Genomic DNA, 26,430 nt, shown 5'->3' with positions numbered 1-26,430 from the left:
ATTAATGGGGGAGAAAAGGGTATGCCCCTGGCCAAATGAAATAATGAAATTGTTTTATTTCGAACTCACAGATGAATGATTAATATAAAATACTGCACATGTAAAAATAAAGAATTCTAGAAGAGTTATCAAATAATACTTTAAGCATAATATGTTGTCATACTTGGCAATATGGGAAAAAAAAAAGCCGGTCCATACTTGCCCTAAAAATATTCAATACAGACCATACTAAAAATGATCAACATAGCCATGATACTGAGTAAAAATGATGGTTTAATTTTGTACAATTCCTTAAAAATGAAACTATGGGAAAAATATAGAGGCTAGTTTAAGGAGGAACCAAGTACCAGAACGTTACCAGAATGACTGGTAAAAGAATAGTAAAAGATAGATCTGAGTAACACTAAACAATCAGAATAGTACTTAGCTTAGAATTGGACATAGTAGAAGGGTCCCTGGGTGGCTCAGTCAGTTTAGCATCTGACTCTTGATTTCAGCTCAGGTCATAATTTCAGGGTCGTGAGATTGAGCCTTGTATTGGGCTCTGTGCTCAGTAGGGAGTTTGCTTGGGATTCTTTCTCCCTCTCCCTCTATCCCTCCTCTTGGTATCTCTTTCTTTTTCTCTCAAATAAATAAATCTTAAACAACAACAACAAAAAAGAATTGGACATAGCAGATATATACTAATGATGGAAATATGGCAAAATTGATTCCACAACCACAGAATTTTATTATGGTGGTACAAAACTCATAAATCTTTAAATGGATTATTTAATAATATATACTATTATTTAAATGTACTTTAACACATTAAAAATAATACTCTACACTTAATGCAATCCCTACCAAATACCAACAGCATTTTCATAGAGTAGGATAAATGATCCTAAAATGTGTATGGAACCCCAATAGACCCCCATATAGCCAAAGCAACTTTGAAAAAGTAAAGCAAAGCTGGAAACATCACAATTTTGGACTTCAAGTTACAGTACAAAGCTGCAGTAATCAAAACAGTGTGGTACTGGCACAAAAATAGACACATAGATCAATAGAACAGAAGTGAAAACCCAGAAATGAACCCATAGCTATATGGACAATTGATCTTCAACAAAACAAGAAAGAATATCCAATGGAAAAAAAAATGTCTCTTCAACAAATGGAATTGGAGAAACTGGACAGTAACATACAAAAGAATTAAACTGGACCATTTTCTTATAATGTAGACAAAAAATAATCAAAATGGATGAAAGACCTAAATGTAAGACCAGAAGTAAAAATACTAGAAAAGAACACAGGCAGCAACTTCTTTGACATCAGCCATAGCAACTTCTTTCTAGATATGTCTCCTGAGGCAAGAGAAACAAAGCAAAATTAAACTATTGGGAATACCTCAAAATAAAATCTCTTGCAAGTGAAGGAAATAATCAACAAAACTAAAAGGCAATCTATGGAATGGGAGAAATATTTGCAAATCATATATATATCTGATAAAGGATTATATCCCAAATCCATAAAGAACCTATCAAACTCAACAACCAAATAATTAGTAATCTGATTAAAAATGGGCAGAAAACATGAATAAGCTTTTTTTCCAAAGAAGACATACAGATGGCCAAAAGGCACATGAAAAAATGCTCAATATCATTAATCATCAGGAAAATACAAAGTAAAACCACAATAAGGTATACCACCTCACACCTATCAGAATGTCTAAAATTAACAACATAGGAAACAACAGGTATTGGCATGTTATGGAGAAAGGGGAACTCTATTGAACTGTTAGTGGGAATGGGTATTGGTGCAGACACTCTGGAACCTAGTATGAAGTTTCTTCAATAAGCTAAAAATAAAACTACCGTATGATCCAGCAATTACACTACTAGGTATTTACCCAAAGAATACAAAAACATTACTTCAAAGGGATATGTGCATCTCAATATTTATAGCAGCATTATCTATAATAGCCAAATTATGGAAAGAGATCAAGTGTCCATCAATCAATGAGTGGATAAAGAAGATGTGGTATATATATATGATATATGATATATATATATATCATATATATATTCATACCACATGAAATATTGCCATTTGCAAAGAGGTGGATGGAGCTAGAAAGTATTATCTAAGTGAAATAAGTCAATCAGAGAAATACAAATACCATCTGATCCACTCATATGTGGAATTTAAGAAACAAAAGAAACAAGCAAATGGAAAAAAAAAAAGGGAGATCAAGAAACAGACTCTTAACTATAGGGAATATACTGATGATTGCCAGAGGGATGGGGGTGGGGAGATGGGCTAAATAGGTGTTAGAGACAAAGGAGTACACTTGCTGTAATAAGCTCTGGGTGTTGTACAGAAGTGTTATCACTATATTGTATACCTAAAACTAATATTACACTGTATGTTAACTAACTGGAATTTAAATTAAAAACTTAAGGAAATAATTATTCTTTTTTTACAGATTTATTTATTTATTTATTTAGAGACAGAGAGAGAGATGAAAGGAGGAGCAGAGGGAGAGGAAGAGAGAAACTTCAACAGACACTCTAAGCTTGGAGCCCAATTTGGGGCTCAATCCCATAACCTTGAAGTCATGACCTGGGCCAAAATCAAGAGCCAGAGGCCCATACAACTGCACCACCCAGCTGCCCCAGGAAATAGTTATTCTAATTGATATAATAAATAATAATCACATCAAAATCCCAAAGCAGTTCACTGTTTATTTATAGCTCTAAAGAACTTAGAATAGTGCCTAGTATACAACAAGCTATATGCTTTATTAATGCTATGCATTATGCTGTTGTATTCTATAAATATTTATAAGTAAGTACTCTATATTAATGCTATTCATTCTCAAAGATTTTTTAAATTTTATATAACTCTTAAATGGTTGGTATAGATGTGAAATCAACTGGTCTTACCAATGAAAATTTAAAAATCAGTTCCTTCAGTTAAAATTCAGAGGGTTATAAAAAGGGAATAAAGAGTTCAGTGTTATACAAGGTATATACAATGTGTCTAATCTATGTATAATTTGTACAGATTTTTCCACAGTTGGGGACTTCACTCCTGAGAAATTTTAAAGAAAAGTGTATTTAGGAAGGAAGGATTTTCCATGATTCTAAATGTTTCTGAGAACTTTCTTCTGATGTTCCTGATGGGGATAGATAGGGACTCGTCTGATTTCTATTGCCATAGAGTCCTATGCCTTTTGGCAGAATTCTTGGTGGGAGGAGGGGATGACTTGTACCTTTTCCAAAGAACAGTAAATGAATAGGCTGCTCTATGACTAATTGTACAGATGGTAAGTCCTTCAGAATGCCCTTAACAATGAGCTTCTTTGGGAATAAATAAATTTCAGAATTTCATCTTTGAACACTAGTTGAGGCCTCCTGTGCTCTTACACAAGACTCCTTTAAGAGTAACAAAGTTCTGATCCCAGCTACAACAACCGGAACAGCGCTGAGAATACAACCATTGGATCATGCTCTTTAGATTAGCGGCAGTTTTAAGCAATAATCCTATTTAATCTTTGGACTGTCCTCAGTGATTGGTGGAAATTCTAAAACATGTGTCAGAATGGTTCTGTTTTAGTGTTAGGGACGTGTGGACCCTAGCATAAGAGAATGAGCTGGAACATTTAGGACTATTAATCATTGTAAAAGCATAAAGTATCATGAAGACTTCTGTTATTACATTTCACTTTTTAAAATGGAATTTATTTTCATCAAGCCCATTATTTAAAAAGTCTAATTAATGGCTTAACTGATATTTTTATTATTTATTTATTTATTAAAGATTTTATTTATTTATTCATGAGAGACAGAGATATAAGAAGAGGGAGAAGCAGGCTCCTTGCAGGGACCTGATGGAGAACTCGATCCAAGGACTTCAGGATCATGACCTGAGTCAAGGCAAATGCTCAACCACTGAGCCACCCAGGTGCCCCTGATATACTTAAGTATAAAATTAACTTCTTGACTATATTTATAAGATAATTGAGCTTGAACAAGTTATTGTTATTTCTGACGGTCTGTTTTCCCCTTGGTAAAACGGTGACATTAACAATACCTCCCTTCATAGAATTGTTGAAAGAATTCAATGAGGTAATAGAAAATATATTTACTGAAACACAGTACATCCTCCATAAGTGCAATAATGAAGATTAACATCAATTTATTCAGAGTATTTATATTTACTAGTAATAATAGTAAGATAATAATTTACACATATTGAGTTCTAGCAATTTTCTACTTTTTTAACGATTTGCTACTACCTTGCAAGTATTATTATATTTAATCTTTTAAAATTCATTCAACAAATATCTATCAAGTGCCTAATTTCTGCAGGTTATGTTCTTGGTGCTATATCAACAGACAAAAACACAGCTTACAGTGTTACTTTTACTCTGCTGGACTCAATAAAACATTTAACAAAGAGTTGAACTTTGAATATGTTAGTGATATAGGGAACCCTAAAGTGGGAGAGATGGAAGTTTTATTCAATTTCTGTTATGGATGGCGGTCAAGAGAAGCTGACTGTGATAAAGTGGTATTTGTGGAAAGACTTGAAGGAAACAAGGAGTTAACACAGTGATACTGGGGAGGAATGCTCCTGGCAAAGGGGGACAGAGTGTTCAAATTCCAGAGCGTTCAAGTTTGCTCCTTGCAAAGGGGGCAAATGCATGCTGGGGGAGCAGCAGGGAGGCCAGTGTGACTGGAGTTGCAGGGTCAAGGTAAGGGAGGTAGGAGGAAGGAAGGGAAGATCCTATCTGGAATTTCAGAGGAAGCCTGGCTCTGGGGACTCCCTGACTTCGGACTCTTAATCTCATGAACTGTGAGACAACACATTTCTCTTTTTGTCAGCCACCCATTTGGTGGCACTTTGTTACAGCAGTCCTAGGGAAGTGTAGCCTCTGCTTCCTGGTCCACGTGCTCTGTTTGGGTTTCTGCCTTGCTAGGGAAATGCAAAAGGTAAACTATACGACTCCACTCTTTTAAGAGAGGCTTTTTTTTTTTCTTACAACAAGGAAACATATTTCTCTCTTAAGCAAAGATGTGGACAACAAAACATATCTTGAGAGATGTGATGAATTATCAATTGTAACTACAGCAGCTAAAGCATAGTGTGTTACTCTTTTTTTTTTTTTTTAAGCTGGTATCTATTGAGTTTTTACTACATACTGCATACATGCTACTTCACTAACTTGTACTGCTCTCACAATTCTATAGGTTAGGTACCATTTATATCTTCTCATTTTTTCAAATGAGAGGTTGAGTGACTTATGAGTTTTAGTGGCTGCTCTGAGCCTAGGCACGCTGCCCCCTCCCTGCTTTGCATAACCTATGCTCCCTGTGGCCCTTGTGTCTCAGAGCCACAAGCATATGGGCTACATTTTATTTTTTTAAGTTTTTGTATTGGAGTTCAATTTGCCAACATATAGCATAACACCCAGTGCTCATCCCATCAAGTGCCCCCCTCAGTGCCCATCACCCAGTCACCCCCACCCCCGGCCCACCTCCCTTTCCACCACCCCTTGTTCGTTTCCCAGAGTTAGGAGTCTCTCATGTTCTTCTGTCTCCCTCTCTGATATTTCCCACTCATTTTTTCATTTTAAAATAGATGATGAGGTTCCTTTGGCTATTAGTTCCAAACTTCTGAAAGCTTGTTTTTCCAAGCCTTTTGTGTTTGTTTGCTACTGGTCTTGAATGTCTTTGCCTGGAGTTTGCTTTCAGGTCTATCAGCTATTTTGATGTCTGTTTAATATTGAATTAGCATTCCAGCAATCTCTCTGCCAGTACTAAATTGGCTCATTTTCTCTTCAACAGTTCAGTACACTGACCATGCACAGCAGCCTGTGTGATTTGCTAAATTGAGTCACTTGTGCTGTTATTTATGTTTACTATAAACTGTTATTTACATGGCAAGCTGTAATCTTGATTTATAATGATAACATTAATTGACTGCATTTGACTGTGCACCTTAACTCTACATAATTTGCCTATAAATTTTCAGAATTTTGTGTTGTTTAGCATGGGAGGCTCATGACCATTTTTGCAAGGCTGCCCTATCGATGTTGTTTTCACTAATTGGCTGGAGGTGGTGTAGAGCTTAACCTTACAGGAAGGTTTACGGTTTTCTGCCAAAACAAAATTCCCCTTTATCCCATCTTAGTGATGTTTACCTCTCCTACTGCTTTCTAAATCACAAGGCTGTGAGACCACTGATTTCCACCTGTGACCAGATAAATTCACCATTCAGTCACAAACATGAATTCCCATGAAAATCTAACTTAAGCTAATAGAAAAGGCAGAGATCAGTAGGAAGTTACAATGGCTTTTCTGTAAGCCCTCAGCATCTGTTGGTTTTAAAAACTGGCATTACCTACCTTCGTCTCCACATCAGTGTTCTGTACCCAGGCTTTGTGTCAGAATCACCTGTGGAATTTTTAAAAGGGTACGTGTAGCAAAGAGCTTTTCATTCTGTTGTTTGGGGCGGGGGGTGGATACTGACAAATATGTTTATAAATCACATCGTGTGTAATGCCAATTGAGAAGTCTCTCTGTCCACGGTCAGAAGGTAAATGAGGAACAGGATGTGAAAATACACTTTCAGAACCCTGGCCACTTCTGGGAAACTAATGAGCAGACCATATTTAGAGAGGTTTGAAGTCTGGTATGAATCACTTTGGGTCACTTACGCTCTCTCACTCTGCCCTTTCCACAAGACATACCTTTGTGTTTAACTTCAAATGACTTCGTAAAATAGCTAGGGAGGAAAGGAAAACAGTAATGCTGAAGGCAAATGAGAGGTCCCACAGTTTCACGAAGTAAAAGGTTTACCTATTGAGTTGATAGGGTACTTACCTCAGTTTCCTTTACCTACTGCCTCTCTGGGCCCTTCTAAAGACCTGATCACCACAGGGCAATTTCTCCAGTTTGTCCTTATCTGGGGACAATAATAAATAGATACTTTTATCTTTTCAAGATAAACTCCATACCACTTAAAATGTTTAATATCCCCAGTAATAGTTCACACACAGGTCAATTCATTTGTTTATCATTTTATCTAGTTTTGAACAGAAGACGAAATAATAATTTTATAGAGTAAAAATAAACTAATGTTAAAGTTATTTGAATTTGTTGATATACATCCTGTGCAGCTTTACCTGTAGATAATGCACATTGATAATAACTCTTACCAAATTACTGAATTGGAAGACACAACAAGGTAAAGATGGTAATTCTCCCCAAATTGATATAAGTTTGATGCAATTTCTGTCAAGATCAGACAATAGGTTTTGGTAGACATAAATAAGTTTATTCTGATATTCATATGCGAGGACATGGAACCTAGAAAATGAAAACAACTTGAAAAAGAATAAAGTGGGGGGAATCATTCTACCTAATTCTACTATTTACTATATAGTAAGCCTAATTGAGACACTGTGGTATTGCTGATGGAATAGATGTGTAGATTTTTTCGGATTTATGTCATCTATCTGCAACCAAGGAAAGAATATTATGTTCTTTGAATAACTTTGTTCTGGTGTTTGTAACCAGTTTGGTTTAGGAATGTTGTGGGTATGAAAATGTTTAGCTGTTATGACCAATTATATTATTCAGTGACCTTTTTTCTTTCAGTATTTTAAATATTTAAATGATTGTTTCAATATGACAGTACTTTTCTACCTATCAGTAATTGTTGCTAAGCTTGTTGTTCTTTGCCGATGTACATACAATTGTAAAAAAAATATAGAAATGTACTTTAAAAAATTTAAGACCAAATTTGAAATTCATTGGCCATATTTAACTTGAAATTTAATGGAGAATGTGAAAAATGTCATTATATGAAGCCATAAATTTGATTTTATAAATTTTTGTCTTGGTAAAATTTGTCAATATTTATTTTAATTAAGAAAATTCTAAGTTGACAAGAGTCAAAAGTTTATTTACCCCATCTTCTCTACTCCAAAAAGATGATATCACTTGAGTTAAAATAATGAGTGAATTCAACCAAGTATGTTCACCTTTCCATCCTGTATTATTTCTACTTATCTTTACTGCTAGAAGTTAGTTTTTTTTTTTTTTAATAAAAAAAAGCATTTTTGATTTTTTTTTTTAAGGCTCTGTTCTTGAAATTGTGGTATCTGGTCACTTTGCAAGCCAATTGCTTGGAAAACTTGCTTGAATGCAGATTTCCAGGACTTCAGACTTACTGAATCCAAGTTTCTGGGCATGGGCCCCAAAATCTGTGTTTTTGAAAGTTCTTAATATGAATCTTCTCTGTCATACACTTTTTATTATTACTCAACAGAATTTTTTTTCTCTAGGCTTCATACAAAATATTTTCTTCTCCATAGATTCTATAGCACATATTAATGAAAGTATGCATTCCAAAGTTAGACAATTATTAGTGCAATTTAGTTTCCTTTGTTGAAAAACACTGGCTCATTTGTAACCCCAATGTACATTTACTTTGATAAAAATCATACAATGAACATGAGATAAATTAGACATGATTTCATCTACAAATGCCCCTTTACTTTGATCATTCATTTGTATTAATTCTATCCAGACCAATCTATTTTCCTAAAATAAGAAAAGATGAGAAGCATAAGACCCAGGAGAAAGCAGTGAAAGAACTGAGATGATTTTGCTTGAAACATAGTCTACAAAGCAGGCACAATCTATGTTAGGAGATACATGCTGTGCTCCTTTCTCACCACCCATTTTCACTTTTCCCTGTGATCTTCAGCAGTTTTTGTACAGATTTATTATTATACAGATACTTAACAGAGGAAGCAGAATTCTTAGGAAGATAAGACTTTCATGGCCACTCCATACATTGTGCCTTGTACATACCTGTGCAGATACATCGTTAAATATATGCTCAATACTAATACGTTAGTCTCAAACTCTAAAGGACAGGATTATCAACAAATTGGTGTAAAACTGTAACAGAATGTTTTCATAGCTATACTCTGAAATAGTGTAGCTATAAGTGGGTTATTTTACAATGGGATTAAGGACTTTATTATTTAAAGATCACCAATCCTTTCCTCCTTGCATACTACACCACCACTTCCCACCTCAGACCCAGCCCTTCCACAATTGTTCAAGATCTCGATGCCTCTTTTTAAACTTGTTTCTTTCAATGTTTACTTCTCTGCTTTGTGTGTTCACTACTTCCTTTCCGTTAAAATCATTCCAACATTCAAGGGTAGCCCTGCTAGGATACTTCTATATTAAAAAAATTAAAATAAAAACTCCTCTCTGACAAAGCTTATATTTAACATGCTTTTCTTCATGTAAGTTTCTCAAAAAAAAAAAAAAAAAAAAAACAAAACAAAACTGTTTAAAATGACTGTTTTCACTTAATTCAATTTCCTTTCACTCTAAAATGTACTCCAATCTGGTTTCTACTGAAATTGCTACAAGAAAACTGCTCCCTCATCAGTCTTTAATGGCTAATGGATTTAAATGACCCCGCATTTTAATCTCTAGCCATGAACCTGCTAACAAGATGCAAATTTATGTATGCACCTACCCATCTGATACATTCACAGACTGCTTCTCGATGATAAACTTTTACGTTAAAAAATTTACCTTTTGCTCTTATCTTTCAGATTTTACTTATTTCTTGCTTTGTTTTTTTCATATTTAAATAAATGGCACCTCTATCATGCATACTCAGAAAGATATTTTTAAATCATTCTTGTCACTTCTCTCATTCTCTGCTCTCACCCAGTCTGTTCTCATTCTCTATATTCTTGATTTGGTATAATCGTTTGCATTTTTGCTGGCATCATTGACTTAAGCCTCTATCATTTTTTTTCTGGATGACTGCAAAAGACTCCTGATTGGTGTCCCTGCTTTATTCTTGCCCTCAAATGCATCATTATTCATAAATTTCAAAATAGTATTTTACAACTAGACAGTTAATCATGTTATCTCCCTCCTAAAAACAAAATTCAATGCCATTCAACTGACTTTTTCCAAGGAAGTAAACCTGACCCTCCAGGATCTAGGTTTGAACATCTCCCCAACTTCATCTCTAGACATTCTCTCTAACTCACTGTGCCAGTAACATTGTCCTCCTTCCAGTTCCTTGAATTTACGGACTGATTTCCTACCCCAGGCATTCACACATGCTATGAATTCTCTGGAATGTCCTTTACTTGCTTAAAATTTCATCAAAATCCATATCCCAGTTTAAATTTCACATCCTCAGACTCATGCCTTAATTCTCTCATTTAAACTTATAAAACTGTGCTTATTTAAGATAGGTGATTTTTTGAAAAAAAATTGTGCTCTTATTATTCATTTATATGCTTATTCTTTTATTTATTTTCAGTTTGTGTTTCCCATTAAAGTATAAGTTTCATGAGGGCATAGCTTGTGTGTATTTTTTTAACACTGTACACTTAGCACTTGTTATGGAGTTTAGAAATATAAGATATTTAATAATTATTTGTTGAATAAGTAAATGGATTAAATAGATAAACAACTGTGATAAACTTTACTTCCTTCTTTCAACATCTCAAAATAGCATATGATGATGCATCTCTGACATGTGTTGCATGATATAAAGCCAAATAATATACAACATTTAAAGATTTTGAATTTGTTTTAGCAAATTAATGTAACCTCATTATAAATTGCTTGGAGCTATCCATTTACAAAATAATGCTACAAATGTGAAAAACGAAAGCACTGAAAAATGATTCCAATTTTAGAAAAGAACATTTTGAATGAGAACATTAACATTTGCAAAGACATTTATTTTCAATCTTTAGCAACATGACTAAATGGCAATATGTGCTTTTGCTTTGTGTATGAAGGTGTAGTCAGTTGATTCTACGTATATGCTGGAGTGTATTACATACTAAGCCAATATGTTGAATCCAATTTCTCTCATTTCTCACTCCCAGCCCAGGATCTGTTGTAATAGTCACGATCTGCTTAATGACACTGTGACTTCTGCTTCATAGAAGTTATAAATTTTCATTCTGGCATCTGTGGAAGGTGGTGCACCCTTCTTGGTAAGTGACGAATCTCTAAGGATGAAATGATTAAAAGGATTTTTCAAGGTGGCAAGTTCAAGGTTGGATTTCACGGGCATCTGATTCCAATTCACATACTCTGGTCCACTAAGCCATTCTGCCTTTTCTTATAAGGATCACTGAAGCCAGAGATACTTAAGTCCTGAACTCAAGTGAAACATCGTAAGGGTTTTTCTGGGCTTTATATGTTAACCTTTCTATGCTTTCAAGCTTAAATTATCAACCACGGTTTTCTCTGTCAAAACAGGCCAAATGGGTACTTGGGAAGCTTCACAATTTTTATTTTATTCTATTTGTTTATTTATTTATTTGTTTATTTATTTATTTACTTATTTATTTATTTATTTATTTATTTATTTATTTTTAAATTTTGAGAAAACAAGAAGTCTAGTGGCAGGGAGCTTTGGAGATTTTTCGTTACCTCTTTGTTATTAAAACAAGCATTTACTAAACAAAAAATTGCATTTAGCGAAATTTGGAAGCCTAGCTATCTTGAAGATATGAAATTAGGAAGCCAAATTAAAGGCTAAGAATTTATAAAAGCCTGTTAATGACACTTGTCTTCATATCTCAGAAGAAAATAGAGTGCATCCTGTGTAATTTGAAAGCATATTAACTTTCATGATCTTTCTTACTTCTTCCTTCTTGGGTTTCTGTAGTTTATTCTCTATTAAGAAAAAGGGGGGTAAGAGTAAAAGATTACTTACTAAATAAAGAGCCAAATCTGTATGGTCTCTTTCTAATTTTATTCTGCTTTTATGGATTGATGTGTAGCTAAGAAAAAATATTTTCTCAATTGTGGCATATTTGATTATGGATTGGTAAAGTTATGTCCATTATGTAACAGGAATAGAAATGCTACTTGGCCTACTAAAAACCTTCCATTTGTATTTTGAGATTCATCCACAACCAACCTATTAATAATGAAGTATTTTTTCCTTCCATTAGAACAGCTAGGCTATTGATAGAGTTGATGAAATAAAAAAAATAAATAAATGCCCACATATTTGGGTTACTTTATGTATTTATTTTTGGTGTTTAAAAATTTTCAGTGAGATATATTGACAAATAAAATTGTAAGATATTTAAAGTGTACAACATGATGATTTTACATATATCCATATTGTGAAAAGATTCCCCCATTGAGTTAATTAATATACCTTCACTTCATATTCTTACCTTTTTTCTTTATGGTGAAAACATTTAAGTTCTACTTTGTTAGCAAATTTCAACTGTACAAGTAGTGTTAATAACTATAGTGATCATGTTTTACACTAGATTCTCAGAGCTTAGAACGTTTTTTTCCATTCCATATATAAGTGATACACGGTAGTAGTCTTGTCTTTCACTTTCTGGTTTATTTCACTAAGCATTATCCTCTCCAGGTTGTTCCATGTTATTGCATATGGCAGGATTTTCTTCTCTTTTTAAGGTTAAATAATATTCCATATTACATATACTACATTTTTTTTATCCATTCATCTGTAGGTAGATACTTAGATTGTTTCCATACCTTGGCTATTGTAAATAATGCTACAATGAATTTGGGAGTGCAGATATCCCTTTGAAATAATGGTTTTGTTTGCTCTGAATATTTGGGTTCTTTTAAAAAGTGTTTTACTTTATTGAATTTGAAAGCTTGCTTTGGTTATCACAGATTGATCTTTGAGTCACATATAACCAAAGCAATTATCTCCATAAACTTGATATTTGGCAGCAGCAAATGATGAATTATTTTATAAAATAAAAGTTCTCACATTTATTATAGACTTGAAGGAGGGCTGGAGGGAGAGTGATTAGCAGGCAGGATGAGGAGTTGATGAATTTTTTAAATTGTCATTTTTCTTTCTTTTTTGTTTCAAATCTAACTAAAGAATTTTGAAGGAAACTAATTCCAACATATTTCTAAATTTTACTTATCTCCAGAATTAATCTCTGGAAGCTTTTCTTAAGGGAAAATGCCATAAAAGTACAAGTGCTTTCATTAGCTTTTTATTAAGTGGTCTTAATTGTTTTGGTGATGGCAGGATAGGAAATCAAGAGAGAGAATTTGAAATGTGTTTATGAGTGTGGGGAGCTGCCAACCCTATATAGAATGTTATAAAAAAAAATCATCTGAGATGGATTCAGACAACAGAGAGAAAGTTTAGAGATACTCTTAAGCACCATCAGGTCAATAAAGTGTCCCTAAGATGTGTTTGTTTTATATTTTCTACATTACATTAATCAATAGCACTGCCACTTCTATCTCTATCACCACTATGATCACTACTATCAAGTTTATAATAATTATGTTATTTTTGCCATCATAAGCAAGTCACAAGTCTAAATATTTTATATATAGTTTTTTTCTCATTTATCCCTCTTGTGTATTATATAGGTGGGCATTTTCATTGCATGTATATTTCACATACAGTAACGTAGAGAACTAACTTTTCCACCAAATTTAGAGAAGGGACTCTAACCTAAGTCAGCCTGACATTTAAGTCTGAGTCTTAGTCACTAAATTGTATGATCTACTAAGTTCCAAGGGGTCAGAATCTCAAAAGGGTGTTGAGGATCCCAATAGCAAAGGTAATAACATGAAATTATGTGTCACAAATCTTGCTTGGAAGATCAATAGACACACTTATTAGAAAGGCAGAGTTGCAGGCTGCCCTTAAACTTCCTGAATCACAGTCAGCATTTTAACAAAATTCCTAGATGAATTGTAAAGTTTGAGAAGACGTGTTCTAACTTTTCAACAGAATATTTTGAAAAATATAGTCAACTTCTTTACCAAAATCTAGAGTCTCTGAATCTGTGATTTTCTCAAAATAATAGGCAACTAGAAATTTTATTCATCCATTGACTATTTTATTTTGATTTCTTATTCACTAGTTTGTTTTTCTTATTTGTACACTTATTTTGTGCAAGACATTTAAACATTATACAAGATAAAAATTTTTGAGGGGATAAATGTGCACAACGAATAGTTCTTTAAATTGTCACTTAATAAATGCCATAAGTGAAAATAAAGTTTAGATATAGGCAATATTTTTACATTATTATATTACATACTATATAAGTATCTATATATTCCCCTTGTAGCATTCACTAATTTCAATTCTTAATCTATACATTTGGCCTTAATAAGGAAAGTTTACCATTCTATTGCTTCGGAAATACATTTTCAACCTCTGTGAAAATTAGACTAGCATTTAACCTCCTTTAGAGTGTTGATTCTCTTTTCCTTAACTATTTCTTTTTAGAAACAACTTCTACTTAAAGTTGTTTTTCAGATTTCAAAGCACTAAACTTTCATAGGAGTCACAAGTTGACTTCTCATGTCCTTTCCTTTGCAAATAACTCAAAATTCAAATAGAAGATCACAAGATTTTACTCAAAAACCTGAAGTGTTCAGCTCTTAGAACTTCATATTTGATAGAAACTCCAGACTATGTAGCAATAGTCACCACTTTACAAATTTGATGGAGCTGGTAGGTTATCTTTTACATCTTTCTATGTTCTCAAAGGAGAATGCCCACTGCTTGTATAAAAACATTCAAATGGCTTATGAAGCAATTAGAAAACAAGCATTGTGATATATTGTAAGTGGTAAAATTTAGACTTTTTAGAGTTTAGTAGTTACACTAAAGATGAATGTTAGAGTTTAGATGAACAGAGGTTTCATGGAAGAGATTGAATTTCATCTTTGATTCTTTACAGGAAAGGGATAAACTTTAAAGGAGGTAGTCAAAGATGAGGAAACATTATGAAAGAAATATTAAACTGAGAGAGGAAGGATATGGAAGACCAATTTTTCTGTGGTAAAAGGATACATAGATACTCAATAGGACAGGATACTGGGGGAGACATACTGTTGTTTTTAAGATGTTTTCATAGAAACTTACTATGCATCTGCATTAATATAGTATTTTTATGATTCTAAAAATTTTATACTACTGTTTATTATGTAAATATCCTTCATTTTGAATTACTACCTGATTTTTAAGTTTTTTAAATATCTATCTACAGTAATACATTTAGATAAATTTCATTTTAAGAATTTATAACTATCCTATGCCTTATTATCCCCAAGCTAGCAGGCATTTGCCTCATTTATAATTGTTTCTGCTACAATGGGCTGCAATATCCATCTTATCATATATGCCAAGTTTTTGTAATCATAAAAACTTGGGTTTATGAATTAAAAGGTATGAACTTTACTTGATATTTGCTGAACGGCTTTAAAAAACTGAACAATTTGTAGTCCCCCCAGCAATGTATATTTATTCTTATAATTCCATACCTTCTCCAACACTCATACATTCTCCATCCTCATTCTTCAAAAAGTAATCCAAAAAGTCAGATGTTTGGCACTATCTGACATCAAGCCTTACCATAAAGCTCCAGTAATCATGACAATGTGGCACTGATGAGAATAGCCAAATAGATACATAGAACAAGAACTTATTAAACTCAACAGCAAAGAAACAAACAATCCAATCATGAAATGGGCAAAAGAAATGAAGAGAAATTTCACAGAGGAAGACATAGACATGGCCAACAAGGACATGAGAAAATGCTCCGCATCACTGGCCATCAGGGAAATACAAATCAAAATCACAATGAGATACCACCTCACACCAGTGAGAATGGTGAAAATTAACAAGACAGGAAACAACACATGTTGGAGAGGATGTGGAGAAAGGGGAACCCTCTTGCGCTGTTGGTGGGAATGTGAACTGGTGCAGCCACTCTGGAAAACTGTGTGGAGGTTCCTCAAAGAGTTAAAAATAGATCTACCCTACAACCCAGCAATTACATTGCTGGAGATTTACCCCAAAGATAGAGATGCAGTAAACGCCGGGACACCTGCACCCTGATGTTTATAGCAGCAATGTCCACAATAGACAAACTGTGGAAGGAGCCTCGGTGTCCATCAAAAGATGAATGGATAAAGAAGATGTGGTCTATGTATACAATGGAATATTACTCAGACATTAGAAATGACAAATACCCACCATTTGCTTCAACATGGATGGAACTGGAGGGTATTATGCTGAGTGAAATAGTCAATAGGAATAGGACAAACATTATACGGTGTCATTCATTTGGGGAATATAAAAATTAGTGAAAGGGAATAAAGGGAAAGGAGAGAAAATGAATGAAAATATCAGTGAGGGTGACCAAACATGAGAGACACCTAAATCTGGGAAATGAACAAGGGGTAATGGAAGGGGGGGTAAGCGGGGGGTTGGGGGTACTGGGTGATGGGGCACTGAGGGGGGCACTTGGTGGGATGAGTACTGGGTGTTATGCTATATGTTGGCAAATTGAACTCCAATAAAAAAAATAAAATAAAAAAGATCTATAGAACAGACTAGAGAGCCCAGAAAGATTTCCCATGCATATATTCAATGATCATTGACAGAAGAGGAAAAGCAGTACGACAGAATGAAGATAGGCTTGTAAACAAATGGTGTGGAACAACTGGACATCATATGCAATATATGTCTACATATCTATTTATCCCTATATATTTAAATATAGAAAGATAGAGACAGAACTGACACCCTTCACAAAACTTAACTCAAAATAGATCATAGATTTAAATGTAAAGCTATACAACTCTTAGGAAAAAAATGTAGAAGAAAATCTAATTGACTTTAGGCATGGCAATGACTTTTTTAGACATAACACCAAAGGCACAATCTATGAAAGAAATCATCGATAACCTAGACTTCATTACAATTACAAAACTTTTGCTCTATAAAAGACACTAAGAATGAGAAAATTAGCCACAGGCTGGGAAATAATACTTGCAAAAGACACGTCTGATAAAGGGCTACTATTCAAAATAGACAAAGAACAAAGAACAAAGAACACTTAAATTCAACAATAAGAAAACAACCTCATCAATAAATGGGTCAAAAGATCTGAATAGACACCTCACCAAAGAAAATAAACAGATAGCAAGAAGCATATGAAAAGATTCTTAACATCATATGTCACAAGAGAATTAAAAAGTAAAAAACAACAACAAAAAATACTACTACACAGCTATTACAATGGCAAAAACTCAAAACACTGACAATAGCAAATGCCGGCAAAGATATAAAGCAACAGGAACTTTCATTCATCACTGGTGGGAATGCAAAATGGTCTAGCTACTTTAAAAGACTGTTTGGCAATTTTTTACAAAACTAAACTTACTTTTGCCATATGACCCAGCAGTCTTGCTCCTTGGCATTTACCCAAATAAGTTGAAACCTTATGTCCACACAAATGCCCGCACACAGATGTTTTTAGAAGCTTTCTTCCTCATCCCAAAACATGGAGGGCATCTTGGTTGCTTTTAGTAGGTAAATGGATAAGTAAACTGTTACAACCAGACGATGGAATATTATCAAGCACTAAAAACAAATGAGTTTTCGAGTCATGAAAGGACATGGAGGAGCCTTAAGTGAATATGACTAAGTACAAGAAATCAATAAAAAAGGCTATATAACTGTATAATTTCTAACTACTTAACATTCTGGAAAAGGTGAAATTATGGGAACAGTAAAAGATTGGTGGTTTCCAGGGGTTGGGGAGAAGGATGAATGGCAGAGCACAGAGGAATTTTAGGGCAACAAAACTACTCTGTGTGATGCTCTCATGGTAGGTACATGCCATTATACATTTGTCAAAACCCATGGATCATATAATACCAAGAGTGAACACTAATATAAAGTATGGCTTTAGTGTAGTAATGATGATGAGTCAATGTAGGCTCATCAATTTTAACAAAAGTACCAGGCTGTTAAGATATGTTAATAGTGTGAGAGGCCATGCCTGAGGAGGAGCACAGGACATATGGGAATGCTATGTAACTTCCTCTTAATTTTGCTGTGAACCTAAATCTGCTCTAAAAAATTAAAGTCCAATATAAAAATCAAAACTAAACAAAGATCATTATCACAACTAAAGATATGAATGCTTCCTTATTGTAAAATACTCAATATTCACTTGTCTCATAAAGTTTATATATCTTTTTTTTTTGTAGATGGCTTATTGAAGAGGATATAATTAAGTCTCTATTATATTGCAGGTTCACTTGTTCTCTTTCTCTGCAAAATTTTATTTGGTTACAATTGGTAATTGAAGCAATCTGGCCCTGGGTCCACCATTTCCTCACATTTTAGAATTTGTTTACTACATAACAATGGCATTGTTTAATAACTTTTTTGTTATTTTTATATTCTATGAATAAAAATAAAACTTAGAAGTTTGGTTAGATTCAGGTTGCATGTGCATAAATGTGAGACTGTGTGTGTGTGTGTGTGTGTGTGTGTGTGATTTTTGTTTTTTTTGGGGGGTGTTGTGTTGTTTTTTTGTTTTATTTGGCATGGCTGCTATACATGTGGCATTTTGTTTTTCCCTCAGTATCCACATCATATTTGGTTGTCTCTATTGATACCAGCAGTTATATAGGATAACTGCATAAATCCATTAATTCAGACCCCAAAAACGCGCTTTTTAGATCATGTCTTCATTGTATCTTAGGTAGAATATTTCTCTAAAGAGAAGATACTTTTGCCTAATTATCTAGTGTTTGATTGCCCAGTGGAATAGTTAATGTGGGTAAAAGGGGATAAATATGTAATTGTTTCCTTTTTTATCAGATTCAAAATAGTGAAAAGCATCTTTCAACCATAACCAATTGGTAAATGGTAGTTCTCTTTGTTTTGTGTTTTGGTCTCCTTATGATCTCATGGGTTTAAATATTTTTTTGTATATTTCAATCTTGCAAGAAATACTGATATTCAAACGTTCTATATTTTGTTCAAGTGGGATCCTTTTCAAATGACTCCTGCATTATTTTGACACAGCACTCAACATCTTTGAAAGATTCTGTACTTTCTGACATGATAGTGCAGTCCATTTCATCTTGAATCTCTCCTGCTTCAGTCTTCCCTATAAGAAGTTCTGATTCCTTCCAGTGAGGGGCGGGGTGGGGAATATATAGCTATGAAATACCTATATATTTCAAGACCAAATCTATTCATTGCTAATTGTTGGTAATTGTTTCTAAGCTTATCTTCTGGAAATATATAGGCGATATGTTTATTTTTCTTAAAGATATTTTTATTAAAACTGATCGTGAACTCATCTTGATGCATCCAATTCAAATGTAGGGCCTCCAGAGTTTTTACTTAATCTCTTTTGCATTATGTTTCTCTTATATCTCTACTGAGAATTCTAATTCTCAATAATGCTATGACTGTAGAATTAGAAAAAATAAATAATTACTCATTTGCTTTATCCCACATTACACCTACAAATATATCAGTATAAAAATACAAACACTAAAACAAAAGTCATTGTTGAAATGTTTAAGATTTTCTTTTACAGTATTTTGTTTTGTTTTGTTTTTTTGTAACTACTGTGCTTTAAAATCACTTATTAAAAATTTTCTCTCTTTCTACCACAGACTAAATACACATTTAGGCTCATATGTTTCTTTTTTTAGAATTTCTTTTAAAAATCTAATTTTAGAGGTAAGTGTGAAATGTTTATAGATTTCTAAAGTCACATCCCCAAGACAAAGAAATCTAGTCACATCCCCAAAATAAAGAAATCTAGGATCTGAGTTTGCCCTGCTATGCTATTTTCTCTCTCCTCTTAGGGACAATAGTTTTCCCCCTTAACATTTAACTTATCCTTCTATTGTGTATTTACCTTTGTACTTTTAATACAAACAGATACCTTTTTCAAAATTTTGTTATGGAAGTTTTGTGCATTTGTTCTGTGGTTGCTTTCATATTTAGTACCTTTCCATAGCACCCTTAATCTTTTTTTTGTGTGTGGGGGTATGATTTATTGATTCCTTCTTATAAGTAATAATAAATTGTTACTAAATTCTGCTTCCTCCTGTCATGTCTCTTCCCCAGCATCTAATTTGAACCAATCAGTTTAATTCTATAACTATAAGGTCATCAGCAAGCATATTCTATTTCCTGTTCTCTTTAGAGTTTGATAATGTTATTCACATTAGATTTAGCCTCAGTTTTGAATCAACCTCAACCCCTAAATATTCTCCAACTTTCTTCATTTCCTAGAAATCATAAGTTTGGAATATTTTAAAATATTATTTTCTGAATATACCATATGTTCAACTTTGAATCATATTTATTGAATATATTATCTAATTTTAGTTTCATAGTTTAATGAAATGAAATGATTAAATGAATTTGTTATAATGTAATATTTCATGCCCATCCTATTTTTCAATTTACAGAAGATTTTGAAATTAGTTGTATAATCTAGGAGTTGATTATTTCTTTTGATATGTCAAGGAAATAGAGTTCAAATTCAGGTCAAAATAGGATTCTCAGCAGATGAGAACTGAGCAATTATCTAGATTATAGGAGAATGAATATGCTGGGAACTTGAAGATCTGATGGATACCAAGAGTCATTTACCTCTCTTAAAAATCTTCAGTTCCCAGATATACTTTTTAAACTCCTATATAGACACAATCCTGGATGGATGGATTCTCTACTTAATGATGTCATACATGGAAACAATAGAAAACATGTGCAAAATTTTCTTGTATCAAGGGTATTTGGTTACATTAGGCCTTTAACTCTTACATATTTGTTTAAATGCCTATACACAGGTAAGGGCACCTGGGTGACTCAGTTGGTTAAGCATCTGATTCTTGTTTTGAGCTTAGGTCCATGATCTCATGGGTTGTAGGATTAAGTCCCACATCTGGCTCTACACTAAGTAGGGAGTCTGCTTCTAAGATCCCTCCCTCTGTACTCTCCTCTCTCTCAAGTAAATGAATAAATGTTTTTAAAAATATCTATATACAGGTATATTTTATTTTAATACATATTTTATGCAGAATAGGGTTCATTTATTATTCATTTAATAAATATTTATTGAACTTCTTTTTGATAAAGTAGGCATTACCTTAGACTAACCCAGAAGATTAAAACAAGGTCAACAGAAATTAAAAATGTCACTGAGTTTGAAACAAAATATGTAATGTCTTAATGGATTATAATTACTCCATATGCTACACAAAGCAGGAGTTTCCATAACGTGAGACACATTCTTCCTAATTCTGGTAAAAGTAAGCAGCATGCATATCATCCTTAAAACTGATGAAATACATTATGGAGTGATCAAAATGGAAATGGTTTATTGTTGGCTACTTGGAACTCTAAGGAAAGACATGCTCTTTCCCTCACCCTATTTCAGGAAGCATGTATTATCAGTACTGTCAGTTGTGAGTTAGGGTGCAGCTCAAAACTTCAGCTTTTTGAACTTTTTTTTAATACTACATACTCTTCATTCCATTAGTCATCTGAGAAACTGTATTTATAGAAACATATTTTTTTGTGTACCCCTGATGTACCCTTCACTGGTGTTGGGGCTTGTATCAGAGCAAGTCAGACACAGTTCAAGCCTTCTGATATTTTACAGTCTAGTAGACGAGGCATACAAACAGACACTTCTAAATGCAGAGTGGAATGTGACAAGTGAACCTTCCTTATAGAATATCTAATTATAAAGCAATCAAAGGGATGGGAAGCAAAATTCCAGACACCTGGCTGGGTTTAAGTATTCCTATAATGTGATTTGATTTTATGGCATGGAATCTACTCTGAAAACCAAAAATGTAAGGTCACCCTTACTTGGCAATTGCTCATATGAGTGGAATATTGCGTTGGCAAGGAGGAAAATAAGATACCTTATTCCATCTTTAGCACTGTTGTATTTCTGGCCAACAATTTAAAGAGGTTATGAAGTCATCGACCTAAAAATCATAATGCAAACATTGCTCTGGCAATCATAAATGCATATACTGGCTTTTAGAAAGTTTATAATTTGTATAAGCACATTTTTAATATTCTTTACATTTGCAATGAGTTGTGAATTAGATCTGTTTGCAATGTTCAATGGTTTAGAGAGCAGAAAATCTTATTGTTAAATAAGATTTATAGCATTTTAAAATGCTAAACTTAAAGAAAAATTTTAATATATTAGCATGGATCACAGTGTATTTCACAATTTTTCTAAGTCACAAATGCAACTAGGAACTTTGATTTTCCACCTATATGAGGAGCAAACTGAATATCATTTTATGACTTGGCGAAGAGTTTCAAAATCTATGCCTGCAGTTGTCTAGAATCATTTTTATGGCCAATTTATATCTATTTAAAAGTATGCTGAAAAAATGACAAAGATCCTTTCTAGAGGGTGAAATAAAGGTGTAAATAAATTATATATTTTGAAAAATAAAACTGTGGAAAAGAAACCAACAACAGTAACAACAAAAATAAATGCCATAGATTTGTTCTGGGGAAACTCCAATAATTATAACTCCAACTATGTAATTAGTTGGGTAAATTAGTTTATCTCTCTCTCTCTCTCTCTCTCTCTCTCTCGATATATATATTACATCAGAGCATTTGCCTATGCTATTTGTAAGCTGAAGAGCTAAAGCCTTTACTCTATGGATGAGGAACCCTGTTCTATTTTGTATGTACATAAACATTGATGAAGTCATAAAAGAACAAGGTTATAGTGGATCTTATATTCAATTCAATCTCATTTTTGTGAGGTATTATAGGCTTTTTGTCATTTAATAGATATACATAATTAAGCATATAACATTTTTCTGCATTTGGTTACATCAAGTTATATTTTGATAGTAAGAGAATAAATTTGGAGGGTTAATATGCTAGCTTCAATACAGTGGTTTAATAATAATACAATAGAACCTATCACAGACCACGCTTGTAATTAAATTTCATCAACTTCATAAGATAGTCATCAGTACACTTGTCTGAAATACAGATCTGAATGTTCTGAGATTTTTAGAGAAGCTGTAGCTTTACTTCAGGATACAAGGTGGTGCTGTTTCATTTTACAAACAAAAACATACTGTTAGCAAAACTAGAATGAGGACATCCTCTCTTATAAAGAGAGCAAGAATCCAGAAGAAACCAATTCCATACTTCTACATGCCAGTTATGATTTTGTTAAATGAAAATATAGATAAGTTATATCTATATACACTGCACAATGTAAATACAGCGGCAATAACAATATTCACCGAAGGATGAAATGTTCATTTTTTTAGTAGTTTAGGGTTCTGTGGCTCACAGTATTGGCAGGGGCTGCAAAGGCCCTGGCCCTCAGGGAATAAAAATATGTGCTTTATGGAAAATGAATGAAAAGGTTTATTCCTAGTTCTTATTGGCTTTTTGTGCTGACAACCAATAATTTTACCGGTTTTGTAAATGAGAATCTAAACTCATCTTTTAATTCCAAATAACCTGTACCATTAATGAAGACCAAAGCCTCCATTGCCTTCTATCTAGTCAAATGCTAATCACCATTTGCCCACTTAAAGTTTGAATTTAAGTACTACAAAAAGCAAGGCTGTTTTTCATATCAACCTTTCTCTGTATCATTACTTTACATAGAGAATATAAATGAGAATTTGGGGTCCTAATTCAATGTCAGATTTCCTGTGTGACATCCGTGAAATTAAGTAAAAACAAACAAAACAAAACAAAACAAAAAAACCCCAGCACTTTAATACTAACATTTTCACAGCAGTTCTTGAGGTGTTTGTAATGTTTGTAAAACAAATTGCAAGGTTATTCTTTTTAAATCATAGACATGTTTGTTTACTGAAAATTGCTAGTTTGGAGAAATTTGGTTGTTTGGTATATGCTAATACACTTGGCAGATTTTTGACTGACATCTATAACAATTTTATTAGATGCTTCTTTATAACTCAATCTATCTATTTGGTTGTTTTGTGTATGTTCATATCCTTGGCAGATTTTTGATTGGCATCTATAACAACTTTATCAGCTGCTTCTTTATACTTCAATTTATTTATCTTATTAGAGGTTTTGGCTACTAAGAAGAAAAATTAACTCAGAACTCTGCTGAGGACTTGTGAAATGTAATTATACCCTTTACTGAATTTTTTTCCCCAGTCTTTTTACCCTGACATATGAGTTATTTAAATGTCAGCATTAATGTTAATTTACTTTTTTGTATATTTTTCCATTTTCTTTATTAAAAGCTGACTTGGATTTTCAAATAATAGGGAAGAAAGACTTGCATTATTCACTTATTTTGGCATAAAACAGACTTATTTAAATAATGTTTTATACTCAGTTTTACAGACAGAATAAATAGTAGACTCATTTATCGATGATATTACATTACATGGCGTTATTTATTCTATGGAGTACAGAAATATCATTAATGTAACCTTGAAACAAACTTCATGACACCATAACTTAAGTCAATGAGGGCCAAGAAGGCAAGGTAGTTCATTTAAGGGGGAAAAACTCCAATACCAAAAATGTTTAATAGATAGTACCTAACCTGGCTTAACCTGACGAAAGGAGATCATATGACCTCTGATATTTCCCTAAACTTAATGTCTAGACACTCTGGCATGAGTATTAGAGATTACTTCTTTTAAAAAGTATCTAATACCTCAGAAGGCACTACTGTATAAAATTATGAATTATGTTTCTAAATTGCAGAGAAGCCTGGATTTGAAATATGGTTACTGACTCTTATATGGACTTGAGCAAGTAAGCCACTTTAAAAAAAAAAAAATTATTGGAGCTCAATTTGCCAACATATAGCATAACACCCAGTGCTCATCCCGCCAAGTGCCCCCCTCAATGCCCCATCACCCAGTTACTCTAACCCCCCGCCCACCTCCCTTTTCACTACCCCTTGTTCATTTCCCAGAGTTAGGAGTCTCTCATGTTTTGTCACCCTCACTAATATTTTCACTCATGTTCTCTCCTTTTCCCTTTATTCCCTTTCACTAATTTTTATATTCCCCAAATGAATGAGACCATATAATGTTTGTCCTTCTCCGATTGACTTATTTCACTCAGCATAATACCCTCCAGGTCCATCCATGTCGAAGCAAATGGTGGGTATTTGTCATTTCTAATGGCTGAGTAATATCCCATTGTATACATAGACCACATCTTCTTGATCCATTCATCTTTTGATGGACACCGAGGCTCCTTCCACAGTTTGGCTATTTTGGACATGGCTGCTATAAACATTGGGGTACAGGTGTTCCGGCATTTCACTGCATCTGTGTCTTTGGGGTAAATCCCCAGCAGTGCAATTGCTGGGTCATAGGGCAGATCTATTTTTAACTCTTTGAGGAACCTCCACACAGTTTTCCAGAGTGGCTGCACCAGTTCACATTCCCACCAATAGTGCATGAGTGTTCCCCTTTCTCCACATCCTCTCCAACAACTGAAGAAAGAGAAATTAAGGATCAATCCCCTTTACAATTGCACCCAAAAGTATAAGATAACTAGGAATAAACCTAACTAAAAAGGTAAAAGATCCTATAAAACTACATACTGTATATATTTAGGGATCCTATATACCCTAAAAACTACAGAACACTTCTGAAAGAAATTGAGGAAGACACAAAGAGATGGAAAAATATTCCATGCTCATGGATTGGAAGAATTAATATTGTGAAAATGTCAGTGTTACCCATGGCAATTTACACGTTTAATGCAATCCCTATCAAAATACCATGGACTTTCTTCAGAGAGTTGGAAAAAATCATCTTAAGATTTGTGTGGAATCAGAAAAGACCCCAAATAGCCAGGGGAATATTAAAAAAGAAAACCAGAGCCGGGGGCATCACAATACGAGATTTCAGATTGTACTACAAAGCTGTGGTCATCAAGACAGTGTGGTACTGGCACAAAAATAGACAAATAGATCAATGGAACAGAATAGAGAATCCAGAAGTGGACCCTCAACTTTATGGTCAACTAATATTGGACGAAGCAGGAAAGACTATCCATTGGAAAAAAGACAGTCTCTTCAATAAATGGTGCTGGGAAAATTGGACATCCACATGCAGAAGAATGAAACTAGACCACTCTCTTGCACCATACACAAAGATAAACTCAAAATGGATGAAATATCTAAATGTGAGACAGGATTCCATCAAAATCCTAGAGGAGAACAAGGCAACACCCTTTTTGAACTTGGCCAGAGCAACTTCTTGCAAGATACATCCATGAAGGCAAGAGAAACAAAAGCAAAAAGGAATTATTGGGACTTCATCAAGATCAAAAGCTTCTGCACAGCAAAAGAAACAGCAAAACTAAAAGACAACCAACAGAATGGGAGAAGATATTTGCAAATGACCTATCAGAAAAAGGGCTAGTATCCAAGACCTGTAAGCCATTTTTTGAGTCAATTCCTTATGTGTCTATAAAATGGCAAGAATAGGGCAGCCCAGGTGGCTCAGCGGTTTAGCGCCCAGGGCCTGATCCTGGAGATCCGGGATC

At 33.7% G+C, this 26,430-nt stretch overlaps 1 long non-coding RNA gene across 1 annotated transcript in view; it reads right to left on the bottom strand.

Annotated features, from left to right (window-relative positions):
• LOC125752263 (uncharacterized) overlaps window positions 1–26,430 on the bottom strand; it is a 142,206-nt gene that overhangs the window by 63,947 nt on the left and 51,829 nt on the right. Inside the window, exon 2 of the long non-coding RNA XR_007401311.1 lies at window positions 6,873–6,954. This is a non-coding gene — a long non-coding RNA (uncharacterized LOC125752263). The remainder of the gene's footprint in view (window positions 1–6,872; window positions 6,955–26,430) is intronic.

This window comes from Canis lupus, chromosome 12 (assembly GCF_003254725.2).
Source record: "Canis lupus dingo isolate Sandy chromosome 12, ASM325472v2, whole genome shotgun sequence".
NCBI classification, from domain to species: domain Eukaryota; kingdom Metazoa; phylum Chordata; class Mammalia; order Carnivora; family Canidae; genus Canis; species Canis lupus.
Note: the sequence above shows the minus strand (reverse complement) of the source record. Positions and strands in the feature narration are given on the sequence as shown.